We start from the raw sequence: 25,660 nt of genomic DNA, 5'->3' as shown, positions 1-25,660 counted from the left end.
GTGGCGGACAGTCCGGAATCACCTGTTGGGCATGCGCAACCACCTCTGAGACGTACCAGAACCACATGCCGTGCAGGCTGGAACCACCTACCGGACAGACCGGAATCACCTTTCGGGCATACCGGAACCACCTGTCAGATGTGCCAGAAACACGTGCCGGAGACGCCGGAAGCACCTGCCAAGCACGTTGGAACCACCTGCTCAACTCGCCTGAACCACCTGCCGGACATGCCAAAATCACCTGCCGACTATGCCAGAACCACTTGGCGAACACTCCGGAATCACTTGCCGGGCATGCAGGAACCACCTCTCAGACATGCCAGAACCCCGTGCCAATGACCCCGGAAGCACCAGCCGAGCACGCCGGAACCACCTGCTCGACTCGCCAGAACCACCTGCCGATCACGCAAAAATCACCTGCCGGCTACGCCACAACCAGTTGGTGAACACTTTGGAATCACCTGCCAGGCTTGCTGGAACCACCTGCCAGTCATGCCAAAATCACCTGCCAACTACGCCAGAACCGCTTGGCGGACACTGCGGAAACACCTGTCGGGCCGGCTGGAACCACATCTCAGACGTGCCAGAAACGTGTTCATGAGATGCTGGAACCACACCCCGAACAGACGGATACCACCTGCCAGAACCGCCTGAACCACCTGCTGAGCACGCCGGAACCACCTGCTCGACTCACCGGTACCACCTCCCTGACACGCCAAAATCACCTGCTGGGTATGCCAGAACCACTTGGCGGACACTCCGGAATCATCTGCCGGACATGCCGGAACCAGCTCTCAGACGCACCAGAACCAAGTGCCGGAGATGCCGGAAGCACCTGCCGAGCATGCCGGAGCCACCTGCTCGACTCACCAGAAACACCTGCCGGACACGACAAAATCACCTGCCGGGTATGCCAGAACCACCTGGCGGACACTACGGAATCACCTTCCGCGCATGCCAGAACCACCTCTCAGACGTGCCGGAAGCACGTGCCAGACACGCCGGAAACACCTACCGGACAGACCGGAACCACCTGCCAAGAACGCCGGAGCCACCTGTTCGACTCGCTGGAACCACCTGCCGGACAGGCCAATATCAACTGCTGGCTATGCCAGAACCACCTGGGGGACAGTCCGGGATCACCTGCCAGCCATGGCGGAACCACCTCTCAGACGTACCAGAACCACCTGCCGGAGAAGCTGGAAACACGTCCTGGACAGACTGGAACCACGTGACGGCCATGCCTGAACCACCTGCCGAGCACGGCGGAACCACCTGCCGGACACGCCAAAATCACCCGCGGGCTACGCCGGAACCACTTGGACGACTCTCCGAAATGACCTGCCGGGCATGTTGGAACCACCTCTCAGACGTGCCAGAAGCACGTGGCGGACAGTCCGGAATCACCTGTTGGGCATACGCAACCACCTCTGACACGTACCAGAACCACGTGCCGTGCACGCCGGAACCACCTACCGGACAGACCGGAATCAACTTTTGGGCATGCCGGAACCACCAGTCAGATGTGCCAGAAACACGTGCCGGAGACGCCGGAAGCACCTGCCGAGCACGTCGCAACCACCTGCTCAACTCGCCTGAACCACCTGCCGGACACGCCAAAATCACCTGCCCGCTACACCAGCACCACTTCGGGGACAAGCCGGAATCACGTGAGGGGCATGCCGGCACAGCCTCTCAGACTGAACCTCGTGCCGGACACCACAGAACCACCTGCCGGACAGACCGGAACCACCTGCCGGACACGCCGGAACCACCGGCTCGACCCGCCGGAACGACCGCTGGACATGCAAAATCACCTGCCGGCTACGCCGGAAACACTTGGCGAACACTCCGGAATCACCTGCCGGGCATGCCGGAACCACCTCTCAGATATGCCAGAACCACGTGCCAATGACCCCGGAAGCACCTGCCGAGCACGCCGGAACCACCTGCTCGACTCGCCAGAACCACCTGCCGGACACGCAAAAATCACCTGCCGGCTACGCCACAACCAGTTGGGGAACACTTCGGAATCACCTGCCGGGCTTGCTGGAACCACCTGCCGGTCATGCCAAAATCACCTGCCAACTACGCCAGTACCACTTGGCGGACACTGTGGAAACACCTGTCGGGCCGGCCGGAACCACATCTCAGACGTGCCAGAAACGTGTTCATGAGATGCTGGAACCACACCCCGAACAGACGGATACCACCTGCCAGAACCGCCTGAACCACCTGCTGAGCACGCCGGAACCACCTGCTCGACTCACCGGTACCACCTCCCTGACACGCCAAAATCACCTGCTGGGTATGCCAGAACCACTTGGCGGACACTCCGGAATCATCTGCCGGACATGCCGGAACCAGCTCTCAGACGCACCAGAACCAAGTGCCGGAGACGCCGGAAGCACCTGCCGAGCATGCCGGAGCCACCTGCTCGACTCGCCAGAAACACCTGCCGGACACGCCAAAATCACCTGCCGGGTATGCCAGAACCACCAGGCGGACACAACGGAATCACCTGCCGCGCATGCCGGAACCACCTCTCAGACGTGCCGGAATCACGTTCCAGGCACGCCGGAAACACCTACCGGACAGACCGGAACCACCTGCCAAGAACGCCGGAGCCACCTGTTCGACTCTCTGGAACCACCTGCCGGACAGGCCAATATCAACTGCTGGCTATGCCAGAACCACCTGGGGTACAGTCCGGGATCACCTGCCAGCCATGGCGGAACCACCTCTCAGACGTACCAGAACCACCTGCCGGAGAAGCTGGAAACACGTCCTGGACAGACTGGAACCACGTGACGGCCGTGCCTGAAGCACCTGCCGAGCACGGCGGAACCACCTGCCGGAGATGCCAAAATCACCCGCGGGCTACGCCAGAACCACTTGGACGACTCTCCGAAATGACCTGCCGGGCATGTTGGAACCACCTCTCAGACGTGCCAGAAGCACGTGGCGGACAGTCCGGAATCACCTGTTGGGCATACGCAACCACCTCTGACACGTACCAGAACCACGTGCCGTGCACGCCGGAACCACCTACCGGACAGACCGGAATCAACTTTTGGGCATGCCGGAACCACCAGTCAGATGTGCCAGAAACACGTGCCGGAGACGCCGGAAGCACCTGCCGAGCACGTCGCAACCACCTGCTCAACTCGCCTGAACCACCTGCCGGACACGCCAAAATCACCTGCCCACTACACCAGCACCACTTCGGGGACAAGCCGGAATCACGTGAGGGGCATGCCGGCACAGCCTCTCAGACTGAACCTCGTGCCGGACACCACAGAACCACCTGCCGGACAGACCGGAACCACCTGCCGGACACGCCGGAACCACCGGCTCGACCCGCCGGAACGACCGCTGGACATGCAAAATCACCTGCCGGCTACGCCGGAAACACTTGGCGAACACTCCGGAATCACCTGCGGGCATGCCGGAACCACCTCTCAGATATGCCAGAACCACGTGCCAATGACCCCGGAAGCACCTGCCGAGCACGCCGGAACCACCTGCTCGACTCGCCAGAACCACCTGCCGGACACGCAAAAATCACCTGCCGGCTACGCCACAACCAGTTGGGGAACACTTCGGAATCACCTGCCGGGCTTGCTGGAACCACCTGCCGGTCATGCCAAAATCACCTGCCAACTACGCCAGTACCACTTGGCGGACACTGTGGAAACACCTGTCGGGCCGGCCGGAACCACATCTCAGACGTGCCAGAACCATGTGCATGAGATGCTGGAACCACACCCCGAACAGACGGAAAACACCTGCCAGACCCGTCTGAACAACCTGCCGAGCACGCCGGAGCCACCTGCTCGACTCGCCGGAACCACCTAGCTGACATGCCCAAATCACCAGCCGGGTATGCCAGAACCACTTGGCGGACACTCCGGAATCATCTGCCGGACATGCCGGAACCAGCTCTCAGACACACCAGAACCACGTGCCGGAGACGCCGGAAGCACCTGCCGAGCATGCCGGAGCCACCTGCTCGACTCGCCAGAAACACCTGCCGGACACGCCAAAATCACCTGCCGGGTACGCCAGAACCACCTGGCGGACACTCCGAAACCACCTGTCGCGCATGCCGGAACCACCTCTCAGACGTGCCGGAAGCATGTGCCGGACACCCTGGAATCACCTACCGGACAGACCGGAACCACCTGCCGAGCACGCCGGAGCCACCTGTTCGACTCGCTGGAACCACCTGCCGGACAGGCCAATATCAACTGCTGGCTATGCCAGAACCACCTGGGGGACGGTCCGGAATCACCTGCCAGCCATGGCGGAACCACCTCTCAGACGTACCAGAACCACCTGCCGGAGAAGCTGGAAACACGTCCTGGACAGTCTGGAACCACCTGCCGGCCAAGCCTGAACCACCTGCCAAGCACAACGGAACAACCTGCCAGACACGCCAAAATCACCTGCGTGTTATGCCAGAACCACTTGGAGGACTCTCTGGGATGACCTGCCGGGCATGCCGGAACCACCTCTCAGACGTGCCAGAACCATGTGGCGGACAGTCCGGAATCACCTGTTGGGCATGCGCAACCACATCTGAGACGTACCAGAACCACGTGCCGTGCACGCCGGAACCACCTACTGGACATACCGGAATCAACTTTTGGGCATGCCGGAACCACCAGTCAGATGTGCCAGAAACACGTGCCGGAGACGCCGGAAGCACCTGTCGAGCACGTCGCAACCACCTGCTCAACTCGCCTGAACCACCTGCCGGACACGCCAAAATCACCTGCCCGCTACACCAGCACCACTTCGGGGACAAGCCGGAATCACGTGAGGGGCATGCCGGCACGGACTCTCAGACTGATCCTCGTGCCGGACACCACACAACCACCTGCCGGACAGACCGGAACCACCTGCCGGATACGCCGGAACCACCGGCTCGACCCGCCGGAACGACCGCTGGACATGCAAAATCACCTGCCGGCTACGCCAGAAACACTTGGCGAACACTCCGGAATCACCTGCCGGGCATGCCGGAACCACCTCTCAGATATGCCAGAACCACGTGCCAATGACCCCGGAAGCACCTGCCGAGCACGCCGGAACCACCTGCTCGACTCGCCAGAACCACCTGCCGGACACGCAAAAATCACCTGCCGGCTACGCCACAACCAGTTGGGGAACACTTCGGAATCACCTGCCGGGCTTGCTGGAACCACCTGCCGGTCATGCCAAAATCACCTGCCAACTACGCCAGTACCACTTGGCGGACACTGTGGAAACACCTGTCGGGCCGGCCGGAACCACATCTCAGACGTGCCAGAAACGTGTTCATGAGATGCTGGAACCACACCCCGAACAGACGGATACCACCTGCCAGAACCGCCTGAACCTCCTGCTGAGCACGCCGGAACCACCTGCTCGACTCACCGGTACCACCTCCCTGACACGCCAAAATCACCTGCTGGGTATGCCAGAACCACTTGGCGGACACTCCGGAATCATCTGCCGGACATGCCGGAACCAGCTCTCAGACGCACCAGAACCACGTGCCGGAGACGCCGGAAGCACCTGCCGAGCATGCCGGAGCCACCTGCTCGACTCGCCAGAAACACCTGCCGGACACGCCAAAATCACCTGCCGGGTATGCCAGAACCACCAGGCGGACACAACGGAATCACCTGCCGCGCATGCCGGAACCACCTCTCAGACGTGCCGGAAGCACGTTCCAGGCACGCCGGAAACACCTACCGGACAGACCGGAACCACCTGCCAAGAACGCCGGAGCCACCTGTTCGACTCTCTGGAACCACCTGCCGGACAGGCCAATATCAACTGCTGGCTATGCCAGAACCACCTGGGGTACAGTCCGGGATCACCTGCCAGCCATGGCGGAACCACCTCTCAGACGTACCAGAACCACCTGCCGGAGAAGCTGGAAACACGTCCTGGACAGACTGGAACCACGTGACGGCCATGCCTGAAGCACCTGCTGAGCACGGCGGAACCACCTGCCGGAGATGCCAAAATCACCCGCGGGCTTCGCCAGAACCACTTGGACGACTCTCCGAAATGACCTGCCGGGCATGTTGGAACCACCTCTCAGACGTGCCAGAAGCACGTGGCGGACAGTCCGGAATCACCTGTTGGGCATACGCAACCACCTCTGACACGTACCAGAACCACGTGCCGTGCACGCCGGAACCACCTACCGGACAGACCGGAATCAACTTTTGGGCATGCCGGAACCACCAGTCAGATGTGCCAGAAACACGTGCCGGAGACGCCGGAAGCACCTGCCGAGCACGTCGCAACCACCTGCTCAACTCGCCTGAACCACCTGCCGGACACGCCAAAATCACCTGCCCGCTACACCAGCACCACTTCGGGGACAAGCCGGAATCACGTGAGGGGCATGCCGGCACAGCCTCTCAGACTGAACCTCGTGCCGGACACCACAGAACCACCTGCCGGACAGACCGGAACCACCTGCCGGACACGCCGGAACCACCGGCTCGACCCGCCGGAACGACCGCTGGACATGCAAAATCACCTGCCGGCTACGCCGGAAACACTTGCGAACACTCCGGAATCACCTGCGGGCATGCCGGAACCACCTCTCAGATATGCCAGAACCACGTGCCAATGACCCCGGAAGCACCTGCCGAGCACGCCGGAACCACCTGCTCGACTCGCCAGAACCACCTGCCGGACACGCAAAAATCACCTGCCGGCTACGCCACAACCAGTTGGGGAACACTTCGGAATCACCTGCCGGGCTTGCTGGAACCACCTGCCGGTCATGCCAAAATCACCTGCCAACTACGCCAGTACCACTTGGCGGACACTGTGGAAACACCTGTCGGGCCGGCCGGAACCACATCTCAGACGTGCCAGAACCATGTGCATGAGATGCTGGAACCACACCCCGAACAGACGGAAAACACCTGCCAGACCCGTCTGAACAACCTGCCGAGCACGCCGGAGCCACCTGCTCGACTCGCCGGAACCACCTACCTGACATGCCCAAATCACCAGCCGGGTATGCCAGAACCACTTGGCGGACACTCCGGAATCATCTGCCGGACATGCCGGAACCAGCTCTCAGACACACCAGAACCACGTGCCGGAGACGCCGGAAGCACCTGCCGAGCATGCCGGAGCCACCTGCTCGACTCGCCAGAAACACCTGCCGGACACGCCAAAATCACCTGCTGGGTACGCCAGAACCACCTGGCGGACACTCCGAAACCACCTGTCGCGCATGCCGGAACCACCTCTCAGACGTGCCGGAAGCATGTGCCGGACACCCTGGAATCACCTACCGGACAGACCGGAACCACCTGCCGAGCACGCCGGAGCCACCTGTTCGACTCGCTGGAACCACCTGCCGGACAGGCCAATATCAACTGCTGGCTATGCCAGAACCACCTGGGGGACGGTCCGGAATCACCTGCCAGCCATGGCGGAACCACCTCTCAGACGTACCAGAACCACCTGCCGGAGAAGCTGGAAACACGTCCTGGACAGTCTGGAACCACCTGCCGGCCAAGCCTGAACCACCTGCCAAGCACAACGGAACAACCTGCCAGACACGCCAAAATCACCTGCGTGTTATGCCAGAACCACTTGGAGGACTCTCTGGGATGACCTGCCGGGCATGCCGGAACCACCTCTCAGACGTGCCAGAACCATGTGGCGGACAGTCCGGAATCACCTGTTGGGCATGCGCAACCACCTCTGAGACGTACCAGAACAACATGCCGTGCAGGCTGGAACCACCTACCGGACACACCGGAATCACCTTTCGGGCATGCCGGAACCACCTGTCAGATGTGCCAGAAACACGTGCCGGAGACGCCGGAAGCACCTGTCGAGCACGTCGCAACCACCTGCTCAACTCGCCTGAACCACCTGCCGGACACGCCAAAATCACCTGCCCACTACACCAGCACCACTTCGGGGACAAGCCGGAATCACGTGAGGGGCATGCTGGCACAGCCTCTCAGACTGATCCTCGTGCCGGACACCACACAACCACCTGCCGGACAGACCGGAACCACCTGCCGGACACGCCGGAACCACCGGCTCGACCCGCCGGAACGACCGCTGGACATGCAAAATCACCTGCCGGCTACGCCGGAAACACTTGGCGAACACTCCGGAATCACCTGCCGGGCATGCCGGAACCACCTCTCAGATATGCCAGAACCACGTGCCAATGACCCCGGAAGCACCTGCCGAGCACGCCGGAACCACCTGCTCGACTCGCCAGAACCACCTGCCGGACACGCAAAAATCACCTGCCGGCTACGCCACAACCAGTTGGGGAACACTTCGGAATCACCTGCCGGGCTTGCTGGAACCACCTGCCGGTCATGCCAAAATCACCTGCCAACTACGCCAGAACCGCTTGGCGGACACTGCGGAAACACCTGTCGGGCCGGCCGGAACCACATCTCAGACGTGCCAGAAACGTGTTCATGAGATGCTGGAACCACACCCCGAACAGACGGATACCACCTGCCAGAACCGCCTGAACCACCTGCTGAGCACGCCGGAACCACCTGCTCGACTCACCGGTACCACCTCCCTGACACGCCAAAATCACCTGCTGGGTATGCCAGAACCACTTGGCGGACACTCCGGAATCATCTGCCGGACATGCCGGAACCAGCTCTCAGACGCACCAGAACCAAGTGCCGGAGATGCCGGAAGCACCTGCCGAGCATGCCGGAGCCACCTGCTCGACTCACCAGAAACACCTGCCGGACACGACAAAATCACCTGCCGGGTATGCCAGAACCACCTGGCGGACACTACGGTATCACCTGCCGCGCATGCCAGAACCACCTCTCAGACGTGCCGGAAGCACGTGCCAGACACGCCGGAAACACCTACCGGACAGACCGGAACCACCTGCCAAGAACGCCGGAGCCACCTGTTCGACTCGCTGGAACCACCTGCCGGACAGGCCAATATCAACTGCTGGCTATGCCAGAACCACCTGGGGGACAGTCCGGGATCACCTGCCAGCCATGGCGGAACCACCTCTCAGACGTACCAGAACCACCTGCCGGAGAAGCTGGAAACACGTCCTGGACAGACTGGAACCACGTGACGGCCATGCCTGAACCACCTGCCGAGCACGGCGGAACCACCTGCCGGACACGCCAAAATCACCCGCTGGCTACGCCAGAACCACTTGGACGACTCTCCGAAATGACCTGCCGGGCATGTTGGAACCACCTCTCAGACGTGCCAGAAGCACGTGGCGGACAGTCCGGAATCACCTGTTGGGCATACGCAACCACCTCTGACACGTACCAGAACCACGTGCCGTGCACGCCGGAACCACCTACCGGACAGACCGGAATCAACTTTTGGGCATGCCGGAACCACCAGTCAGATGTGCCAGAAACACGTGCCGGAGACGCCGGAAGCACCTGCCGAGCACGTCGCAACCACCTGCTCAACTCGCCTGAACCACCTGCCGGACACGCCAAAATCACCTGCCCGCTACACCAGCACCACTTCGGGGACAAGCCGGAATCACGTGAGGGGCATGCCGGCACAGCCTCTCAGACTGAACCTCGTGCCGGACACCACAGAACCACCTGCCGGACAGACCGGAACCACCTGCCGGACACGCCGGAACCACCGGCTCGACCCACCGGAACGACCGCTGGACATGCAAAATCACCTGCCGGCTACGCCGGAAACACTTGGCGAACACTCCGGAATCACCTGCCGGGCATGCCGGAACCACCTCTCAGATATGCCAGAACCACGTGCCAATGACCCCGGAAGCACCTGCCGAGCACGCCGGAACCACCTGCTCGACTCGCCAGAACCACCTGCCGGACACGCAAAAATCACCTGCCGGCTACGCCACAACCAGTTGGGGAACACTTCGGAATCACCTGCCGGGCTTGCTGGAACCACCTGCCGGTCATGCCAAAATCACCTGCCAACTACGCCAGTACCACTTGGCGGACACTGTGGAAACACCTGTCGGGCCGGCCGGAACCACATCTCAGACGTGCCAGAAACGTGTTCATGAGATGCTGGAACCACACCCCGAACAGACGGATACCACCTGCCAGAACCGCCTGAACCACCTGCTGAGCACGCCGGAACCACCTGCTCGACTCACCGGTACCACCTCCCTGACACGCCACAATCACCTGCTGGGTATGCCAGAACCACTTGGCGGACACTCCGGAATCATCTGCCGGACATGCCGGAACCAGCTCTCAGACGCACCAGAACCAAGTGCCGGAGACGCCGGAAGCACCTGCCGAGCATGCCGGAGCCACCTGCTCGACTCGCCAGAAACACCTGCCGGACACGCCAAAATCACCTGCCGGGTATGCCAGAACCACCAGGCGGACACTACGGAATCACCTGCCGCGCATGCCGGAACCACCTCTCAGACGTGCCGGAAGCACGTTCCAGGCACGCCGGAAACACCTACCGGACAGACCGGAACCACATGCCAAGAACGCCGGAGCCACCTGTTCGACTCTCTGGAACCACCTGCCGGACAGGCCAATATCAACTGCTGGCTATGCCAGAACCACCTGGGGTACAGTCCGGGATCACCTGCCAGCCATGGCGGAACCACCTCTCAGACGTACCAGAACCACCTGCCGGAGAAGCTGGAAACACGTCCTGGACAGACTGGAACCACGTGACGGCCATGCCTGAAGCACCTGCCGAGCACGGCGGAACCACCTGCCGGAGATGCCAAAATCACCCGCGGGCTACGCCAGAACCACTTGGACGACTCTCCGAAATGACCTGCCGGGCATGTTGGAACCACCTCTCAGACGTGCCAGAAGCACGTGGCGGACAGTCCGGAATCACCTGTTGGGCATACGCAACCACCTCTGACACGTACCAGAACCACGTGCCGTGCACGCCGGAACCACCTACCGGACAGACCGGAATCAACTTTTGGGCATGCCGGAACCACCAGTCAGATGTGCCAGAAACACGTGCCGGAGACGCCGGAAGCACCTGCCGAGCACGTCGCAACCACCTGCTCAACTCGCCTGAACCACCTGCCGGACACGCCAAAATCACCTGCCCGCTACACCAGCACCACTTCGGGGACAAGCCGGAATCACGTGAGGGGCATGCCGGCACAGCCTCTCAGACTGAACCTCGTGCCGGACACCACAGAACCACCTGCCGGACAGACCGGAACCACCTGCCGGACACGCCGGAACCACCGGCTCGACCCGCCGGAACGACCGCTGGACATGCAAAATCACCTGCCGGCTACGCCGGAAACACTTGGCGAACACTCCGGAATCACCTGCGGGCATGCCGGAACCACCTCTCAGATATGCCAGAACCACGTGCCAATGACCCCGGAAGCACCTGCCGAGCACGCCGGAACCACCTGCTCGACTCGCCAGAACCACCTGCCGGACACGCAAAAATCACCTGCCGGCTACGCCACAACCAGTTGGGGAACACTTCGGAATCACCTGCCGGGCTTGCTGGAACCACCTGCCGGTCATGCCAAAATCACCTGCCAACTACGCCAGTACCACTTGGCGGACACTGTGGAAACACCTGTCGGGCCGGCCGGAACCACATCTCAGACGTGCCAGAACCATGTGCATGAGATGCTGGAACCACACCCCGAACAGACGGAAAACACCTGCCAGACCCGTCTGAACAACCTGCCGAGCACGCCGGAGCCACCTGCTCGACTCGCCGGAACCACCTACCTGACATGCCCAAATCACCAGCCGGGTATGCCAGAACCACTTGGCGGACACTCCGGAATCATCTGCCGGACATGCCGGAACCAGCTCTCAGACACACCAGAACCACGTGCCGGAGACGCCGGAAGCACCTGCCGAGCATCCCGGAGCCACCTGCTCGACTCGCCAGAAACACCTGCCGGACACGCCAAAATCACCTGCCGGGTACGCCAGAACCACCTGGCGGACACTACGGAATCACCTGTCGCGCATGCCGGAACCACCTCTCAGACGTGCCGGAAGCACGTGCCGGACACGCCGGAATCACCTACCGGACAGACCGGAACCACCTGCCGAGCACGCCGGAGCCACCTGTTCGACTTGCTGGAACCACCTGCCGGACAGGCCAATATCAACTGCTGGCTATGCCAGAACCACCTGGGGGACGGTCCGGAATCACCTGCCAGCCATGGCGGAACCACCTCTCAGACGTACCAGAACCACCTGCCGGAGAAGCTGGAAACACGTCCTGGACAGTCTGGAACCACCTGCCGGCCAAGCCTGAACCACCTGCCAAGCACAACGGAACAACCTGCCAGACACGCCAAAATCACCTGCGTGTTATGCCAGAACCACTTGGAGGACTCTCTGGGATGACCTGCCGGGCATGCCGGAACCACCTCTCAGACGTGCCAGAACCATGTGGCGGACAGTCCGGAATCACCTGTTGGGCATGCGCAACCACCTCTGAGACGTACCAGAACCACATGCCGTGCAGGCTGGAACCACCTACCGGACAGACCGGAATCACCTTTCGGGCATGCCGGAACCACCTGTCAGATGTGCCAGAAACACGTGCCGGAGACGCCGGAAGCACCTGCCAAGCACGTTGGAACCACCTGCTCAACTCGCCTGAACCACCTGCCGGACATGCCAAAATCACCTGCCGACTATGCCAGAATCACTTGGCGAACACTCCGGAATCACTTGCCGGGCATGCAGGAACCACCTCTTAGACATGCCAGAACCCCGTGCCAATGACCCCGGAAGCACCAGCCGAGCACGCCGGAACCACCTGCTCGACTCGCCAGAACCACCTGCCGATCACGCAAAAATCACCTGCCGGCTACGCCACAACCAGTTGGTGAACACTTTGGAATCACCTGCCAGGCTTGCTGGAACCACCTGCCAGTCATGCCAAAATCACCTGCCAACTACGCCAGAACCGCTTGGCGGACACTGCGGAAACACCTGTCGGGCCGGCTGGAACCACATCTCAGACGTGCCAGAAACGTGTTCATGAGATGCTGGAACCACACCCCGAACAGACGGATACCACCTGCCAGAACCGCCTGAACCACCTGCTGAGCACGCCGGAACCACCTGCTCGACTCACCGGTACCACCTCCCTGACACGCCAAAATCACCTGCTGGGTATGCCAGAACCACTTGGCGGACACTCCGGAATCATCTGCCGGACATGCCGGAACCAGCTCTCAGACGCACCAGAACCAAGTGCCGGAGATGCCGGAAGCACCTGCCGAGCATGCCGGAGCCACCTGCTCGACTCACCAGAAACACCTGCCGGACACGACAAAATCACCTGCCGGGTATGCCAGAACCACCTGGCGGACACTACGGAATCACCTGCCGCGCATGCCGGAACCACCTCTCAGACGTGCCGGAAGCACGTGCCAGACACGCCGGAAACACCTACCGGACAGACCGGAACCACCTGCCAAGAACGCCGGAGACACCTGTTCGACTCGCTGGAACCACCTGCCGGACAGGCCAATATCAACTGCTGGCTATGCCAGAACCACCTGGGGGACAGTCCGGGATCACCTGCCAGCCATGGCGGAACCACCTCTCAGACGTACCAGAACCACCTGCCGGAGAAGCTGGAAACACGTCCTGGACAGACTGGAACCACGTGACGGCCATGCCTGAACCACCTGCCGAGCACGGCGGAACCACCTGCCGGACACGCCAAAATCACCTGCGGGCTACGCCAGAACCACTTGGACGACTCTCCGAAATGACCTGCCGGGCATGTTGGAACCACCTCTCAGACGTGCCAGAAGCACGTGGCGGACAGTCCGGAATCACCTGTTGGGCATACGCAACCACCTCTGACACGTACCAGAACCACGTGCCGTGCACGCCGGAACCACCTACCGGACAGACCGGAATCAACTTTTGGGCATGCCGGAACCACCAGTCAGATGTGCCAGAAACACGTGCCGGAGACGCCGGAAGCACCTGCCGAGCACGTCGCAACCACCTGCTCAACTCGCCTGAACCACCTGCCGGACACGCCAAAATCACCTGCCCGCTACACCAGCACCACTTCGGGGACAAGCCGGAATCACGTGAGGGGCATGCCGGCACAGCCTCTCAGACTGAACCTCGTGCCGGACACCACACAACCACCTGCCGGACAGACCGGAACCACCTGCCGGACACGCCGGAACCACCGGCTCGACCCGCCGGAACGACCGCTGGACATGCAAAATCACCTGCCGGCTACGCCGGAAACACTTGGCGAACACTCCGGAATCACCTGCGGGCATGCCGGAACCACCTCTCAGATATGCCAGAACCACGTGCCAATGACCCCGGAAGCACCTGCCGAGCATGCCGGAACCACCTGCTCGACTCGCCAGAACCACCTGCCGGACACGCAAAAATCACCTGCCGGCTACGCCACAACCAGTTGGGGAACACTTCGGAATCACCTGCCGGGCTTGCTGGAACCACCTGCCGGTCATGCCAAAATCACCTGCCAACTACGCCAGTACCACTTGGCGGACACTGTGGAAACACCTGTCGGGCCGGCCGGAACCACATCTCAGACGTGCCAGAACCATGTGCATGAGATGCTGGAACCACACCCCGAACAGACGGAAAACACCTGCCAGACCCGTCTGAACAACCTGCCGAGCACGCCGGAGCCACCTGCTCGACTCGCCGGAACCACCTACCTGACATGCCCAAATCACCAGCCGGGTATGCCAGAACCACTTGGCGGACACTCCGGAATCATCTGCCGGACATGCCGGAACCAGCTCTGAGACACACCAGAACCACGTGCCGGAGACGCCGGAAGCACCTGCCGAGCATGCCGGAGCCACCTGCTCGACTCGCCAGAAACACCTGCCGGACACGCCAAAATCACCTGCCGGGTACGCCAGAACCACCTGGCGGACACTCCGAAACCACCTGTCGCGCATGCCGGAACCACCTCTCAGACGTGCCGGAAGCATGTGCCGGACACCCTGGAATCACCTACCGGACAGACCGGAACCACCTGCCGAGCACGCCGGAGCCACCTGTTCGACTGGCTGGAACCACCTGCCGGACAGGCCAATATCAACTGCTGGCTATGCCAGAACCACCTGGGGGACGGTCCGGAATCACCTGCCAGCCATGGCGGAACCACCTCTCAGACGTACCAGAACCACCTGCCGGAGAAGCTGGAAACACGTCCTGGACAGTCTGGAACCACCTGCCGGCCAAGCCTGAACCACCTGCCAAGCACAACGGAACAACCTGCCAGACACGCCAAAATCACCTGCGTGTTATGCCAGAACCACTTGGAGGACTCTCTGGGATGACCTGCCGGGCATGCCGGAACCACCTCTCAGACGTGCCAGAACCATGTGGCGGACAGTCCGGAATCACCTGTTGGGCATGCGCAACCACATCTGAGACGTACCAGAACCACGTGCCGTGCACGCCGGAACCACCTACTGGACATACCGGAATCAACTTTTGGGCATGCCGGAACCACCAGTCAGATGTGCCAGAAACACGTGCCGGAGACGCCGGAAGCACCTGTCGAGCACGTCGCAACCACCTGCTCAACTCGCCTGAACCACCTGCCGGACACGCCAAAATCACCTGCCCGCTACACCAGCACCACTTCGGGGACAAGCCGGAATCACGTGAGGGGCATGCCGGCACAGCCTCTCAGACTGATCCTCGTGCCGGACACCACACAACCACCTGCCGGACAGACCGGAACCACCTGCCGGACACGCCGGAACCACCGGCTCGACCCGCCGGAACGACCGCTGGACATGCAAAATCACCTGCCGGCTACGCCGGAAACACTTGGCGAACACTCCGGAATCACCTGCCGGGCATGCCGGAACCACCTCTCAGATATGCCAGAACCACGTGCCAATGATCCCGGAAGCACCTGCCGAGCACGCCGGAACCACCTGCTCGACTCGCCAGAACCACCTGCCGGACACGCAAAAATCACCTGCCGGCTACGCCACAACCAGTTGGGGAACACTTCGGAATCACCTGCCGGGCTTGCTGGAACCACCTGCCGGTCATGCCAAAATCACCTGCCAACTACGCCAGTACCACTTGGCGGACACTGTGGAAACACCTGTCGGGCCGGCCGGAACCACATCTCAGACGTGCCAGAACCATGTGCATGAGATGCTGGAACCACACCCCGAACAGACGGAAAACACCTGCCAGACCCGTCTGAACAACCTGCCGAGCACGCCGGAGCCACCTGCTCAACTCGCCGGAACCACCTACCTGACATGCCCAAATCACCAGCCGGGTATGCCAGAACCACTTGGCGGACACTCCGGAATCATCTGCCGGACATGCCGGAACCAGCTCTCAGACACACCAGAACCACGTGCCGGAGACGCCGGAAGCACCTGCCGAGCATGCCGGAGCCACCTGCTCGACTCGCCAGAAACACCTGCCGGACACGCCAAAATCACCTGCCGGGTACGCCAGAACCACCTGGCGGACACTCCGAAACCACCTGTCGCGCATGCCGGAACCACCTCTCAGACGTGCCGGAAGCACGTGCCGGACACGCCGGAATCACCTACCGGACAGACCGGAACCACCTGCCGAGCACGCCGGAGCCACCTGTTCGACTCGCTGGAACCACCTGCCGGACAGGCCAATATCAACTGCTGGCTATGCCAGAACCACCTGGGGGACGGTCCGGAATCACCTGCCAGCCATGGCGGAACCACCTCTCAGACGTACCAGAACCACCTGCCGGAGAAGCTGGAAACACGTCCTGGACAGTCTGGAACCACCTGCCGGCCAAGCCTGAACCACCTGCCAAGCACAACGGAACAACCTGCCAGACACGCCAAAATCACCTGCGTGTTATGGCAGAACCACTTGGAGGACTCTCTGGGATGACCTGCCGGGCATGGCGGAACCACCTCTCAGACGTGCCAGAACCATGTGGCGGACAGTCCGGAATCACCTGTTGGGCATGCGCAACCACCTCTGAGACGTACCAGAACCACATGCCGTGCAGGCTGGAACCACCTACCGGACAGACCGGAATCACCTTTCGGGCATGCCGGAACCACCTGTCAGATGTGCCAGAAACACGTGCCGGAGACGCCGGAAGCACCTGCCACGCACGTTGGAACCACCTGCTCAACTCGCCTGAACCACCTGCCGGACATGCCAAAATCACCTGCCGACTATGCCAGAACCACTTGGCGAACACTCCGGAATCACTTGCCGGGCATGCAGGAACCACCTCTCAGACATGCCAGAACCCCGTGCCAATGACCCCGGAAGCACCAGCCGAGCACGCCGGAACCACCTGCTCGACTCGCCAGAACCACCTGCCGATCACGCAAAAATCACCTGCCGGCTACGCCACAACCAGTTGGTGAACACTTTGGAATCACCTGCCAGGCTTGCTGGAACCACCTGCCAGTCATGCCAAAATCACCTGCCAACTACGCCAGAACCGCTTGGCGGACACTGCGGAAACACCTGTCGGGCCGGCCGGAACCACATCTCAGACGTGCCAGAAACGTGTTCATGAGATGCTGGAACCACACCCCGAACAGACGGATACCACCTGCCAGAAGCGCCTGAACCACCTGCTGAGCACGCCGGAACCACCTGCTCGACTCACCGGTACCACCTCCCTGACACGCCAAAATCACCTGCTGGGTATGCCAGAACCACTTGGCGGACACTCCAGAATCATCTGCCGGACATGCCGGAACCAGCTCTCAGACGCACCAGAACCAAGTGCCGGAGATGCCGGAAGCACCTGCCGAGCATGCCGGAGCCACCTGCTCGACTCACCAGAAACACCTGCCGGACACGACAAAATCACCTGCCGGGTATGCCAGAACCACCTGGCGGACACTACGGAATCACCTTCCGCGCATGCCAGAACCACCTCTCAGACGTGCCGGAAGCACGTGCCAGACACGCCGGAAACACCTACCGGACAGACCGGAACCACCTGCCAAGAACGCCGGAGACACCTGTTCGACTCGCTGGAACCACCTGCCGGACAGGCCAATATCAACTGCTGGCTATGCCAGAACCACCTGGGGGACAGTCCGGGATCACCTGCCAGCCATGGCGGAACCACCTCTCAGACGTACCAGAACCACCTGCCGGAGAAGCTGGAAACACGTCCTGGACAGACTGGAACCACGTGACGGCCATGCCTGAACCACCTGCCGAGCACGGCGGAACCACCTGCCGGACACGCCAAAATCACCTGCGGGCTACGCCAGAACCACTTGGACGACTCTCCGAAATGACCTGCCGGGCATGTTGGAACCACCTCTCAGACGTGCCAGAAGCACGTGGCGGACAGTCCGGAATCACCTGTTGGGCATACGCAACCACCTCTGAGACGTACCAGAACCACGTGCCGTGCACGCCGGAACCACCTACCGGACAGACCGGAATCAACTTTTGGGCATGCCGGAACCACCAGTCAGATGTGCCAGAAACACGTGCCGGAGACGCCGGAAGCACCTGCCGAGCACGTCGCAACCACCTGCTCAACTCGCCTGAACCACCTGCCGGACACGCCAAAATCACCTGCCCGCTACACCAGCACCACTTCGGGGACAAGCCGGAATCACGTGAGGGGCATGCCGGCACAGCCTCTCAGACTGAACCTCGTGCCGGACACCACACAACCACCTGCCGGACAGACCGGAACCACCTGCCGGACACGCCGGAACCACCGGCTCGACCCGCCGGAACGACCGCTGGACATGCAAAATCACCTGCCGGCTACGCCGGAAACACTTGGCGAACACTCCGGAATCACCTGCCGGGCATGCCGGAACCACCTCTCAGATATGCCAGAACCACGTGCCAATGACCCCGGAAGCACCTGCCGAGCACGCCGGAACCACCTGCTCGACTCGCCAGAACCACCTGCCGGACACGCAAAAATCACCTGCCGGCTACGCCACAACCAGTTGGGGAACACTTCGGAATCACCTGCCGGGCTTGCTGGAACCACCTGCCGGTCATGCCAAAATCACCTGCCAACTACGCCAGTACCACTTGGCGGACACTGTGGAAACACCTGTCGGGCCGGCCGGAACCACATCTCAGACGTGCCAGAAACGTGTTCATGAGATGCTGGAACCACACCCCGAACAGACGGATACCACCTGCCAGAACCGCCTGAACCACCTGCTGAGCACGCCGGAACCACCTGCTCGACTCACCGGTACCACCTCCCTGACACGCCAAAATCACCTGCTGGGTATGCCAGAACCACTTGGCGGACACTCCGGAATCATCTGCCGGACATGCCGGAACCAGCTCTCAGACGCACCAGAACCAAGTGCCGGAGACGCCGGAAGCACCTGCCGAGCATGCCGGAGCCACCTGCTCGACTCGCCAGAAACACCTGCCGGACACGCCAAAATCACCTGCCGGGTATGCCAGAACCACCAGGCGGACACAACGGAATCACCTGCCGCGCATGCCGGAACCACCTCTCAGACGTGCCGGAAGCACGTTCCAGGCACGCCGGAAACACCTACCGGACAGACCGGAACCACCTGCCAAGAACGCCGGAGCCACCTGTTCGACTCTCTGGAACCACCTGCCGGACAGGCCAATATCAACTGCTGGCTATGCCAGAACCACCTGGGGTACAGTCCGGGATCACCTGCCAGCCATGGCGGAACCACCTCTCAGACGTACCAGAACCACCTGCCGGAGAAGCTGGAAACACGTCCTGGACAGACTGGAACCACGTGACGGCCATGCCTGAAGCACCTGCCGAGCACGGCGGAACCACCTGCCGGAGATGCCAAAATCACCCGCGGGCTACGCCAGAACCACTTGGACGACTCTCCGAAATGACCTGCCGGGCATGTTGGAACCACCTCTCAGACGTGCCAGAAGCACGTGGCGGACAGTCCGGAATCACCTGTTGGGCATACGCAACCACCTCTGACACGTACCAGAACCACGTGCCGTGCACGCCGGAACCACCTACCGGACAGACCGGAATCAACTTTTGGGCATGCCGGAACCACCAGTCAGATGTGCCAGAAACACGTGCCGGAGACGCCGGAAGCACCTGCCGAGCACGTCGCAACCACCTGCTCAACTCGCCTGAACCACCTGCCGGACACGCCAAAATCACCTGCCCGCTACACCAGCACCACTTCGGGGACAAGCCGGAATCACGTGAGGGGCATGCCGGCACAGCCTCTCAGACTGAACCTCGTGCCGGACACCACAGAACCACCTGCCGGACAGACCGGAACCACCTGCCGGACACGCCGGAACCACCGGCTCGACCCGCCGGAACGACAGCTGGACATGCAAAATCACCTGCCGGCTACGCCGGAAACACTTGGCGAACACTCCGGAATCACCTGCGGGCATGCTGGAACCACCTCTCAGATATGCCAGAACCACGTGCCAATGACCCCGGAAGCACCTGCCGAGCACGCCGGAACCACCTGCTCGACTCGCCAGAACCACCTGCCGGACACGCAAAAATCACCTGCCGGCTACGCCACAACCAGTTGGGGAACACTTCGGAATCACCTGCCGGGCTTGCTGGAACCACCTGCCGGTCATGCCAAAATCACCTGCCAACTACGCCAGTACCACTTGGCGGACACTGTGGAAACACCTGTCGGGCCGGCCGGAACCACATCTCAGACGTGCCAGAACCATGTGCATGAGATGCTGGAACCACACCCCGAACAGACGGAAAACACCTGCCAGACCCGTCTGAACAACCTGCCGAGCACGCCGGAGCCACCTGCTCGACTCGCCGGAACCACCTAGCTGACATGCCCAAATCACCAGCCGGGTATGCCAGAACCACTTGGCGGACACTCCGGAATCATCTGCCGGACATGCCGGAACCAGCTCTCAGACACACCAGAACCACGTGCCGGAGACGCCGGAAGCACCTGCCGAGCATGCCGGAGCCACCTGCTCGACTCGCCAGAAACACCTGCCGGACACGCCAAAATCACCTGCCGGGTACGCCAGAACCACCTGGCGGACACTCCGAAACCACCTGTCGCGCATGCCGGAACCACCTCTCAGACGTGCCGGAAGCACGTGCCGGACACGCCGGAATCACCTACCGGACAGACCGGAACCACCTGCCGAGCACGCCGGAGCCACCTGTTCGACTCGCTGGAACCACCTGCCGGACAGGCCAATATCAACTGCTGGCTATGCCAGAACCACCTGGGGGACGGTCCGGAATCACCTGCCAGCCATGGCGGAACCACCTCTCAGACGTACCAGAACCACCTGCCGGAGAAGCTGGAAACACGTCCTGGACAGTCTGGAACCACCTGCCGGCCAAGCCTGAACCACCTGCCAAGCACAACGGAACAACCTGCCAGACACGCCAAAATCACCTGCGTGTTATGCCAGAACCACTTGGAGGACTCTCTGGGATGACCTGCCGGGCATGCCGGAACCACCTCTCAGACGTGCCAGAACCATGTGGCGGACAGTCCGGAATCACCTGTTGGGCATGCGCAACCACATCTGAGACGTACCAGAACCACGTGCCGTGCACGCCGGAACCACCTACTGGACATACCGGAATCAACTTTTGGGCATGCCGAAACCACCAGTCAGATGTGCCAGAAACACGTGCCGGAGACGCCGGAAGCACCTGTCGAGCACGTCGCAACCACCTGCTCAACTCGCCTGAACCACCTGCCGGACACGCCAAAATCACCTGCCCGCTACACCAGCACCACTTCGGGGACAAGCCGGAATCACGTGAGGGGCATGCCGGCACAGCCTCTCAGACTGATCCTCGTGCCGGACACGACACAACCACCTGCCGGACAGACCGGAACCACCTGCCGGACACGCCGGAACCACCGGCTCGACCCGCCGGAACGACCGCTGGACATGCAAAATCACCTGCCGGCTACGCCGGAAACACTTGGCGAACACTCCGGAATCACCTGCCGGGCATGCCGGAACCACCTCTCAGATATGCCAGAACCACGTGCCAATGACCCCGGAAGCACCTGCCGAGCACGCCGGAACCACCTGCTCGACTCGCCAGAACCACCTGCCGGACACGCAAAAATCACCTGCCGGCTACGCCACAACCAGTTGGGGAACACTTCGGAATCACCTGCCGGGCTTGCTGGAACCACCTGCCGGTCATGCCAAAATCACCTGCCAACTACGCCAGTACCACTTGGCGGACACTGTGGAAACACCTGTCGGGCCGGCCGGAATCACATCTCAGACGTGCCAGAACCATTTGCATGAGATGCTGGAACCACACCCCGAACAGACGGAAAACACCTGCCAGACCCGTCTGAACAACCTGCCGAGCACGCCGGAGCCACCTGCTCGACTCGCCGGAACCACCTACCTGACATGCCCAAATCACCAGCCGGGTATGCCAGAACCACTTGGCGGACACTCCGGAATCATCTGCCGGACATGCCGGAACCAGCTCTCAGACACACCAGAACCACGTGCCGGAGACGCCGGAAGCACCTGCCGAGCATGCCGGAGCCACCTGCTCGACTCGCCAGAAACACCTGCCGGACACGCCAAAATCACCTGCCGGGTACGCCAGAACCACCTGGCGGACACTCCGAAACCACCTGTCGCGCATGCCGGAACCACCTCTCAGACGTGCCGGAAGCACGTGCCGGACACGCCGGAATCACCTACCGGACAGACCGGAACCACCTGCCGAGCACGCCGGAGCCACCTGTTCGACTCGCTGGAACCACCTGCCGGACAGGCCAATATCAACTGCTGGCTATGCCAGAACCACCTGGGGGACGGTCCGGAATCACCTGCCAGCCATGGCGGAACCACCTCTCAGACGTACCAGAACCACCTGCCGGAGAAGCTGGAAACACGTCCTGGACAGTCTGGAACCACCTGCCGGCCAAGCCTGAACCACCTGCCAAGCACAACGGAACAACCTGCCAGACACGCCAAAATCACCTGCGTGTTATGCCAGAACCACTTGGAGGACTCTCTGGGATGACCTGCCGGGCATGCCGGAACCACCTCTCAGACGTGCCAGAACCATGTGGCGGACAGTCCGGAATCACCTGTTGGGCATGCGCAACCACCTCTGAGACGTACCAGAACCACATGCCGTGCAGGCTGGAACCACCTACCGGACAGACCGGAATCACCTTTCGGGCATGCCGGAACCACCTGTCAGATGTGCCAGAAACACGTGCCGGAGACGCCGGAAGCACCTGCCAAGCACGTTGGAACCACCTGCTCAACTCGCCTGAACCACCTGCCGGACATGCCAAAATCACCTGCCGACTATGCCAGAACCACTTGGCGAACACTCCGGAATCACTTGCCGGGCATGCAGGAACCACCTCTCAGACATGCCAGAACCCCGTGCCAATGACCCCGGAAGCACCTGCCGAGCACGCCGGAACCACCTGCTCGACTCGCCAGAACCACCTGCCGGACACGCAAAAATCACCTGCCGGCTACGCCACAACCAGTTGGGGAACACTTCGGAATCACCTGCCGGGCTTGCTGGAACCACCTGCCGGTCATGCCAAAATCACCTGCCAACTACGCCAGTACCACTTGGCGGACACTGTGGAAACACCTGTCGGGCCGGCCGGAACCACATCTCAGACGTGCCAGAAACGTGTTCATGAGATGCTGGAACCACACCCCGAACAGACGGATACCACCTGCCAGAACCGCCTGAACCACCTGCTGAGCACGCCGGAACCACCTGCTCGACTCACCGGTACCACCTCCCTGACACGCCAAAATCACCTGCTGGGTATGCCAGAACCACTTGGCGGACACTCCGGAATCATCTGCCGGACATGCCGGAACCAGCTCTCAGACGCACCAGAACCAAGTGCCGGAGACGCCGGAAGCACCTGCCGAGCATGCCGGAGCCACCTGCTCGACTCGCCAGAAACACCTGCCGGACACGCCAAAATCACCTGCCGGGTATGCCAGAACCACCAGGCGGACACTACGGAATCACCTGCCGCGCATGCCGGAACCACCTCTCAGACGTGCCGGAAGCACGTTCCAGGCACGCCGGAAACACCTACCGGACAGACCGGAACCACCTGCCAAGAACGCCGGAGCCACCTGTTCGACTCTCTGGAACCACCTGCCGGACAGGCCAATATCAACTGCTGGCTATGCCAGAACCACCTGGGGTACAGTCCGGGATCACCTGCCAGCCATGGCGGAACCACCTCTCAGACGTACCAGAACCACCTGCCGGAGAAGCTGGAAACACGTCCTGGACAGACTGGAACCACGTGACGGCCATGCCTGAAGCACCTGCCGAGCACGGCGGAACCACCTGCCGGAGATGCCAAAATCACCCGCGGGCTACGCCAGAACCACTTGGACGACTCTCCGAAATGACCTGCCGGGCATGTTGGAACCACCTCTCAGACGTGCCAGAAGCACGTGGCGGACAGTCCGGAATCACCTGTTGGGCATACGCAACCACCTCTGACACGTACCAGAACCACGTGCCGTGCACGCCGGAACCACCTACCGGACAGACCGGAATCAACTTTTGGGCATGCCGGAACCACCAGTCAGATGTGCCAGAAACACGTGCCGGAGACGCCGGAAGCACCTGCCGAGCACGTCGCAACCACCTGCTCAACTCGCCTGAACCACCTGCCGGACACGCCAAAATCACCTGCCCGCTACACCAGCACCACTTCGGGGACAAGCCGGAATCACGTGAGGGGCATGCCGGCACAGCCTCTCAGACTGAACCTCGTGCCGGACACCACAGAACCACCTGCCGGACAGACCGGAACCACCTGCCGGACACGCCGGAACCACCGGCTCGACCCGCCGGAACGACCGCTGGACATGCAAAATCACCTGCCGGCTACGCCGGAAACACTTGGCGAACACTCCGGAATCACCTGCGGGCATGCCGGAACCACCTCTCAGATATGCCAGAACCACGTGCCAATGACCCCGGAAGCACCTGCCGAGCACGCCGGAACCACCTGCTCGACTCGCCAGAACCACCTGCCGGACACGCAAAAATCACCTGCCGGCTACGCCACAACCAGTTGGGGAACACTTCGGAATCACCTGCCGGGCTTGCTGGAACCACCTGCCGGTCATGCCAAAATCACCTGCCAACTACGCCAGTACCACTTGGCGGACACTGTGGAAACACCTGTCGGGCCGGCCGGAACCACATCTCAGACGTGCCAGAACCATGTGCATGAGATGCTGGAACCACACCCCGAACAGACGGAAAACACCTGCCAGACCCGTCTGAACAACCTGCCGAGCACGCCGGAGCCACCTGCTCGACTCGCCGGAACCACCTAGCTGACATGCCCAAATCACCAGCCGGGTATGCCAGAACCACTTGGCGGACACTCCGGAATCATCTGCCGGACATGCCGGAACCAGCTCTCAGACACACCAGAACCACGTGCCGGAGACGCCGGAAGCACCTGCCGAGCATGCCGGAGCCACCTGCTCGACTCGCCAGAAACACCTGCCGGACACGCCAAAATCACCTGCCGGGTACGCCAGAACCACCTGGCGGACACTCCGAAACCACCTGTCGCGCATGCCGGAACCACCTCTCAGACGTGCCGGAAGCACGTGCCGGACACGCCGGAATCACCTACCGGACAGAC

Source organism: Equus caballus, unplaced genomic scaffold, assembly GCF_041296265.1.
Source record: "Equus caballus isolate H_3958 breed thoroughbred unplaced genomic scaffold, TB-T2T haplotype2-0000437, whole genome shotgun sequence".
NCBI lineage: Eukaryota > Metazoa > Chordata > Mammalia > Perissodactyla > Equidae > Equus > Equus caballus.
Note: the sequence above shows the minus strand (reverse complement) of the source record.